We start from the raw sequence: 9,407 nt of genomic DNA on the forward strand, positions 1-9,407 counted from the left end.
CATCCCAGAGCTAATGTGTGGTGGTATTGTGGTGGACCTTTACTGGGCACTCTGCCGAATAACTGGAGTGGCACTTGTGCTTTAGTCCAGTGGCTATCCCTTTCACCCTGGCATTTCATCAACCAGAGAAAGGAAAAATAAGACACTGTAAAGTGAGATAAGTGCCTTATAGGTCCTTTGACTCTCACATCTATTTAGACACAAGTGGAGTCCCACGAGGAATATCAGATTAATTTAAAGCCTGAAATCAAATAGCTGCAGGATTTGAGTCAATATTTTGGTAAGTGACAATAAATAAAAATGTAGATTGGATAGACTATGTCTACTACAACCAACAGCAATTTATTAGCCATGCTAGAGATGCTGTTAAAGAAATAGCTGAGAAATTAAGGGCTACTAGCCAGATGGCTTGAGAAAACAGAATAGCCTTAGACATGACATTAGCAGAAAGAGGAGTTTGCTTCATGATTAAAACTCAATGTTGTATCTTCATCCCAAACAACACTGCCTTTGATGGAAGTATAACAAAGGCATTGCAAAGTCTAAGTGCTCTGTCCAATGTGTTTGCCAAAAACTCAGGGGTAAACAACCCCTTTACAGAATGACTAGAAAGTGGTTTCGTACATGTAAAAAGATAATAGCCTTAATTTTTACCTCCCTCACAACTGTAATGGGTATACTTATTCTTGTTGGGTGCTGTGTCATACCATGCAACTGTGGGTTGGTACAGAGGCTCATAAAAACAGCACTTACTAAAATCTCCCTTAACTATCCTCCACCTTATCCAGAGAAGCTTCTTCTTTTGGAAAACCAAGCAAAACAACTAAGCCAAGACATGTTAAAAAGTCTGAAAAGAAAGAACTGTAAGGAAATGCAACAGGAGGGATTCTTAGATATTAAGTTCTAAATTTCTTTTCAAAGAATCAGTGTGTCAGTGGGTTCAATTCTTTGTCTCCTACTTTTAAACTTAACTTCCTCATAAAGCAACGTTTTTCAATCACCTGCTCCACCCTGACTCATTTCACCTGCTTTGCCCTGACTCATTCCAATTACCTGCTCCACCCTGACTCATCCCGATTACCTGGTCCACACTGACTCATTCTAATTACCTGTTCCACCCTGAATCATTCCGATTACCTGCTCCACTCTGATTCAGTCAGATTACCTGCTCTGTTATAACCATTTTTCCCATCAAAACGCTCACCTCGTCATAGTCTTGAAATTAGCCAATCAGGATTAGTTTAGCCTGTGTGGTCTAACCCTAGCCAATAGGGGAATGACACAGCAGCAGGGGTCAGGGCTCTCAGGGATAAGAACTCCTTCCTCTCCCTTGTCCAAGTGTGTGCTCACCGTTGCTCCATCTGTAAGGGGACACCCTTCTACAGAAGTAAATAGCCTTGCTGAGAATTAAAGAGAAAATTTTATATTCGAGTGCTATTTCTTTTGCGGCACTGAAACTTTATTTAAAACATACACCACGGGTCAGCAAACTTTTTCTGTAAAGGAACACATAGTAAATATTTTTAGCATCCTGGGCCACACTGTGGTCTCTGTTGCAACTACCACTCAACTCTAATGTAGTGCAAAAGCAGCCACAGACAGTACATAAAGAAATGGGTGTGGCTGTAATCCAATAAAAACTTTATCTACAAAAACAGATGTGGCCTAGGTTTGTCCTGAGGGCTGCCATGGGCTGATCCCTGTTATAAAATCACAGATAAAGACACTGTTCATTTCTCTTTTCCAGTTCTCCACTGGAAGTTAGAGTATACATCCCTAGAAAGACCTTAGCTTTGCAACTAAAGGTTGCACAAACAGGAATGTAAACTTGAGAAAATGCTTTGCAACTAAAGGTTGCACAAACAGGAATGTAAACTTGAGAAAATGCCTGAAAGAGTTTCAGCAGCTACATCTCCCTGTATCTGTTGTTTGGGACAGTTTTAGTGGCCACATCTCCCTCTGTGTGCACTATGGGAGAGAATTAAGAAAGCACAGGAAGCAGATCTGGAGAAGGATCTCTTCCCAGGGCTCCCTCTGGCTTCTTCCACATTATCCTACACTCAATCTTAGAATGTTAAGCTCACCTGATCATTCAGAGGAAGCTTGAAGAACAAAAATTTAAAAGTGCACCAATATGGGTGTTGGGAATACACCAAAAATTCTGCATGCAGACTTACATGGAGGTAAGATATGCTGAAAGCTTCGCATGCATGCTTGTGTGCATAAATGAGAAAAGCAGAAGCAGGGAGAATGACTACAGAGTGCAAACTATTGGAGTCAGCCCTCCAGGACTGGGCTGTGAGTGTGGCTTCATGTGGTCATGAAACAATGGCCTGACCTTCAAAGCACCCACTCTGTGGGTCAGGGTCCCTGCGTTCCCTGCAAGAGAACACATGAGGGGCCAGGGATGGAGCTGCCTAGGGCGCTGGAGTCCTTCTGGCTTCCCTGGACATGAAAGGGTAGTAGAGCATGGTGGCTCCCTGCACCCCAGAGCAGGGTAGTCAGGCCTCATGCCATGGTGTGGTACAGCAGGATGGTGCTAGGGGGTAGCACAAGGACCATCGCTGGCAACCACAGCACAGTGGGGCAGAGACCCCTGCCTGGAATGGCAAGGGTCACCTCCTGTACTCTGGATAGGTCAGGAAAATGTACGCAAAGGAAAACACCTCAGCAAAGAGTTTCCTCATGCTGCTGAGGTTGGTTGGTGGTTTTCTTTGAGGTGAAAATTACATCATAGAAAATTCACTATTTTAAAGTGAACATTTCAGTGCAATTAGTACATTCACAATACTGTGCAGCCATCATCACTGAAAACACCAAAATGGTTGTTTTGTGTTTGCGTTTTTGTAGAGATGGGATGTCACCACATTGCCCAGGCTGGTCTCAACCTCCTGGCCTCAAGCGATCCTCCTGCCTCGGCCTGCCAAAGTGCTGGGATTATAGGCATGAGCCACCATGCCCAGCCAACCAAAATGTTTTCATCATCCAAAAAGGAGATATCATATCAATTAAGTGGTCACTGCCTGCTTTTTTTCTCTTGCCTGCTTTTATATATCTGTGGATTTGCCTGTTCTGGACATTTCATGTAAATGGTAGCAGGTCCGTGTGCCCTTTTGCGTCTGGCGTCCTTCACTCACCATAACAGGTTGTATTATGGATCAGTACATTATTCCTTTTTGTCACTAAATATTATTCCATTGTATGTGTAGACCACACTCATCCTTCAGTGGATATTTAGGTTGTTTCCCCCTTTTGCCTACTGTAAGTAGTGCTGCTATGAATATGTCTCATGTACAAGCACTTTGGGAGGCCAAGGTGGAAGGATCATTTCAGCTCAGGAGTTTGAGACAAGCCTGATCAACATAACCAGACCCCATCTCTGCAAAATATTAAAAAGTTAGCTGAGCATGGTGGTGTGTGCATGTAGTCCCAGCTACTCAGGAAGCTGAGACAGGAGATTGCTTGAACCTGGGAGGTTGAGGCTGCCGTGCGCTATGATTGCACCACTGCACTCCAGCCTGCATGACAGAGTAGGACCCTTTCTCAAAAAAAAAAAAAAAAAAAAAAAAAGTATCTGAGTTTCTGTTTTCAATTCTTTGGGTGTATAGGTAGGAGTGGAATTGCTGGGTCAGATGATATTTCTATGTTCATGTTTTTGAGGAACCACTGAACTGTCTTCCACAGCAGCTGTACCATTTTACATTTTACCAGCATTGTGTGGTGGTGTGCACTTGTAGTCCCAGCCCAGGAGGTCAAGGCTGAAGTGAACAACAATGCCAACCTGGACAACAGAATGAGACCCTGTCTTTAAAAAAAAAAAAAAAAAAAAAGAAAGGAGAAAAAGTAAGATGTAAAATAATTCTTAGCTTGTGGACCCCAGAATACTGTCAGGATTTGCATCATAGGTTGCAGTTTGTGCACTTGTGGTGGAAAAACCAAACCCAAAAAGCCTGGAAAGGGAAGATTTAAGGTCACAAAACATGGTGGAGGAGAATATATGGTGCAAAATACACAAGAATCCACATGCCTGTGCACCCAGAGCGACACTCCATCTCCAAACAAACAAACAAACAAAAAACAAACAAACAAAATCCTCCCCAAAATTCTTAGGAAGTCTTTCTTTCCAGAAGAACATCAACATCCCTCCCCACCAACCCACATATTAAAAGCACACATACTTAACTGAGTTTTTAAAAGGAGCCTCAGTCTAATTTGATTAATACTTGAAACAATTTTTTCACTGTTTCCAACAGTGACACAGTTTCTGGAAGAGTCAGAAACAGTTGGAAACTAGACGATGAATTAACTGGCATGTGTCTACTCCAAGCCCTAGGAGTGGCAATAGTAGACTCCCTCTGCTCGTTGGCTCTCCAACACCCATAACCAAGAATGTATACCCTTCTGGAGGGCATTCATATTAGCCTATACAATCATGCCAGGGGTGCGTTTGCTACCCCATGGCCATCATACGGGCTTAGAGAAATACAACTTACATGAATCATCAAATACAATCATCAAGTTGTTCAACTACCTTCAGCTACAAGTGGTTCTGTGAAGTGTGACTCTCTTAACCATCTGCCCTGAATGCCAGACTCCAATGAGGCATAACCATGCAATAAGGCATAACTATGCAAAGGTATTCCAGTGGTAGAGACATTGTTTTCATTACTAGTGATAAGTTACACAGTTTTGTTACTAAAGGGCAGACCACACCTACCCACTTTCACTTGTAATGCGATTTGTATGAGGAGGTAAGAAAGCCAATGCCAACAAGCCCCCAAATGTAACTTGGTTTGTGTACATATGTAGTCAGGCAGGGGATCAAGATTTCTTTTTAAAGACTGTGCCTCTCCGCAGCACACCTGATTGACAGCCACTGAAAATACTTAAGAGGCTCAGGGTGAAAAGAGATGGACAGCAATGAAGGATGGGAAACTAGACTGGCACTCTGTCTTCAGGCAGCAAATGGCTCATTAAAACTACCGGAAAGTCTGGCTAACATGGTGAAACCCCGTCTCTACTAAAAATACAAAAAATTAGCCTGGTGCGGTGGTGGGCGCCTATAGTCCCAGCTACTCAGGAGGCTGAGGCAGGAGAATGGCGGGAACCCGGGAGGTAGAGCTTGCAGTGAGCCGAGATCGCGCCACCGCATTCCAGCCTGGGCAACTGAGCCAGACTCCGTCTCAAAACAACAACAACAACAACAACAACAAGAAAAAACTACCAGAGAGGGCCAGGCATGGTGGCTCAAGCCTGTCATCCCAACACTTTGGGAGGCTGAGGCGGACGGATCACCTCACCAACATAGTAAAACCCCTTCTCTACTGAAAACACAAAAATTAGCTGGGCGCATGGCAGATGCCTGTAGTCCCAGCAACTCCTGAGGCTGAGGCAGGAGAATTGCTTGAACCCGAGAGGCAGAGGTTGCAGTAAGCTGAGATCGTGCCACTGCGCTCCAGCCTAGGTGACAGAGAAGGCAAAGGAAGGGAGGAGAAGGGGAAGGCAAGAGGGAGGGGAAGGGGGAGGGGAGGGGGAGGGGAGCGAAGGGAAGGGAAGAAAAAAGAGAGAAACAGAGAAAGAAAGAGGGGAGGGAGGGAGGGAGAAAGGGAAAGAAAAAAGAGAAGAGAAAAAAAGAAAAGAAACTAACAGAAAAAAAACTCCGTGGGTGCATCTGTCTGGCTGCATTTACAAAAGCCTACAGGAAGGGATCTAGTCAGTGATGAGGATGACGAAAGAAAACCTTATATAGAAATAAAGAAGGAAGATGTGGTAACTGATGAGCACGAGGAAAGAGGACCTTTCGCTGAAACAGGTGAAGAACACAAGGGGTAAAGTGTTTAAGTCAGTTTTGCCTGACACATAAGGTATTTTAAGAAAAGTCAGCTTTGGATCATGTAATGACTGTTCTATGTAGAACATTTCACATAAGACATTTCTTCCCAAGAAACATGGAATTTTGTGTAGCATTATGTTAAAATTTTGATGTAACTGTTTTTAACAGGATTAATATCAAGAAGCTAGAAGATATGGCAGGTTATGTTTTAGAAACTATTTGTAATTTATGAAGCCATAAAAGTGTTATAGTAGGTTATATGAATTAGTGGAGGATGATACTTCTTAAATGCCTTCGCATTTAACATTAAGTATTTAATGTAATTTGTTTGACAAATTTTTCTTACCTTTTTAATTGTTGATGTGGAATGTAAGAATGCTTCTAATAATGCTGAAGAGAGAGGGGTTGCTTTTCTTTCATACATGTGGACATTTAATTGTTTTGGGGCTATTAAAAGACACTGGATGAGAAACAGTTCTATTCGTTCCTTTTAGTGTACACAGATTAAGTCAAATACATACAACACTTTAGGGAGTAGGAACTGTTGAACTATTTGTTGAGTAAATAGTAAATTTTCAAAGACAATTACGTTTTTTCTAACTTGATGAGGCTGTATCACTGACCATCTTATCCCTTCAACGGAAACCATGTTACATAGTCTATTGGTGATAGTAAATGGGCCACTACCTGGTGAAAAAATATATTTCACGATGTAAGACTGCCAGTCTTTTTCTGTCTTTGCTCCATCTTGACCTTAAGACGTTCATCAACCGATTTTATCCAAGCAAAGTACATGACTCTTGGACCCGCTAAAATAATATTTCACTGATATCTGGCATTACAAAATTTAAGTGAATATTTGGAGCTCCATGTAATGATTACAGTTTTTTTTTTCAATTTGAAATAAATAAGCATCCTTTGAATATTAAAAGCTGTTTCCTTTTGACATTTAATTAACCCTGTTTCCTTTTGACATTTAATTAACGCTCTTTAAAATGTGAGATGTAAAGTGATGGTTTGTCAGTGAACTCGACTTTTTCTTTTAGGCTGCTAAGGACTTTGAAGAGGATTATCATAAAGTTATGTGTCAGAGACTGTAAGTAGTGCATATTTAATCTTAAAATCTCAGATTGATGTAAGCACTGGAATATTTTATTTGCAGAAATGTGTATCACATTAATATTTCTTTTAAACAGCTGTAGGAAGAGTGAGCACTTATTCAGTTGCCTCTTCAACCTGTTATTATGATGACTGAATAAATAACTTGAACCTACTTTCTATGATACACAATAGCTTGAGCTGCACCAAACCATATGACAATGTTCTGGTAATTCTGTATTAATCAGTATATATCATGTATTATTTGTCTGTTAGTTAAATGCCAGACCTCATTTCTGTGATCTGTTAAACACTAAATATAATTTAGTTTTAGGTTTAGCCTGTGAACCTGTATCAGTTCCAAAAACATAGAAAATACAGGCATGGAAAAAGTACATTTTTCTGTAATAAAAAAAGACAAAAGAGTGATGCCTCTTAAAATGTGTTTGTACATTGTCTTACAAAAATCCAGATTTAGATGAGAAAGGAATCTTCATGTCATTGTAATCATGGGTCAGGAGGAACCATGATATTGTGTTACATGGAACAAGTTTGTGCTGTTTCATTACTGTCTTCTATTACAACACCTTAGCCTTTTCCAATGTGTGCCAAAACACACAGCTTTTAATCAGGTTAGAGTAACATTAAACAGAATCAGGGTAGCTAACACTATTTTAGAAAGAGCAGAGCAAATCTGTCAGCTCTAATTAAAAAACACATTTTTTTCCTCCCAAATGAATCCTGTAGAAAATTCTTCCAAGAGAATTGCGTTATGCTGGTGTGTGTTATGCTGGACCATTAGTGTCTCTTCTGGGGGGAGGGTGTGTGTGTGTGTGTGTTATGCTGAACCTCAATTTAGTGTCTTCTCCAAGATTTGTTACTCCTGCTGCTCAAAACAATTGAGCTGCTGTGTGTGTGTGTGTGTGTGTGTGTGTGTGTGTGTGTGTGTGTGTGTGTGTGTATCGGGGGAACCAGCTCCCAATATTTCAATGTAGGTTCTTTTCTATTTTCCTAAGTGTTGGCCAGCCTGAGAAATAAAAAGAGAGTACAAAGAGAGAAATTTTACAGCTGGGCCACCGAGGCTGACATCACATATTGGCAGGTTCCATGATGCGCCCCTGAGCCACAAAACTAGTAAGTTTTTATTAGGGATTTCAAAAGTGGAGGGGTGCACAAATAGGGAGTGGGTCACAGAGATCACATGCTTCAAAAGGCAATAAAAGATCACAAGGCAAATGGCAGAGCAAGATCACAAGGCCAGGGTGAAATTAGAATTACTGATGAGGTTCTATGTCCCACTGGGCACGTATTGTCTTGATAAACATTTTAACAGGAAACAGGGTTCAAGAGCAGAGAACCAGTCTGACTAGAATTCACCAGGCTGGAATTCCCCAATCCTAGGAAGCCTGGGGGCACTGCAGGAGGCCAGGGTGTATTTCATCCCTTATCTTCAACTGCATAAGACAGACACTCCCAGAGCGGCCATTCATAGACCTACCCCTGGGAAGCATTCCTTCCCCAGGATTATTCCTTGCTGGGAAAACAATTGAGCAATATTTCTCCTATTCGCTTTCTGCAAGAAGAGAAATATGACTCTGTTCTGCCCATTCCTGCAGGCAGTCAGACCTTATGGTTATCTCCCTTGTTTCCTGAAAATCACTGTTATCCTGTTCTTTTTTAGGATGCCCAGATTTCACACCGTTCAAAACACACTTTTACAATTTGTGCAGTTAAAGCAATCATCACAGGATCCTGAGGCAACATACATTCTCACCTTATGAAGATGACAGTATTAAGAGATTAAAGTAAAGACAGGCACAGGAAATTATAAGAGTATCGATTGGGGAAGTGATAAGTGTCCATGAAATCTTCACAGTTTATGTTTAGAGACTGCAATAAACACAGGCATAAGAAATTATAAAAGCATTAATTTGGGGAACTAATAAATGTCCATGAAATCTTCACAATTTATGTTCTTCTGCTGTGGCTTCAGCCCGTCCCTCTGTTCGGGGTCCCTAACTTCCCACAACTTGTGTTTGTTACGCTGAACTTTGATCTAGTGTCTCTTCTCCAAGATCTGTTACTTTTGCTGCTCAAAACAATTGAGCTGCTGTGTGTGTGTTTGGGGGCGGGGTGTGTGTGTTCATGTGTGTGCATTGGCTATGCTGAACCTTGATTTAGTGTCTCTTCTTCAAGATCTGTTACTCCTGCTGCTCAGAAGAATTGAGCTCCTATGTAAGGTGTGCTGTGCATGTGCATGTGCATGTGTGTGTTTGTGTGTGTGTGTATGTGTGTTGGCTATGCTGAACCTTGATTTAGAAGGTTAACAGACCTTCTCCAAGATCTGTTATTCTTGCTGCTCAAAACAATTGAGCTGAGCCTAATCCCCACTAAGAAGAGTATGGTCAAAACAAGTCTAAAGAATTGTGGATCTGTAGAGATGAACTGGCTATCAAACCACTGTAAGAAAGGGAAA

The sequence above is a fragment of the Macaca mulatta genome, chromosome Y, assembly GCF_049350105.2.
Source record: "Macaca mulatta isolate MMU2019108-1 chromosome Y, T2T-MMU8v2.0, whole genome shotgun sequence".
NCBI lineage: Eukaryota > Metazoa > Chordata > Mammalia > Primates > Cercopithecidae > Macaca > Macaca mulatta.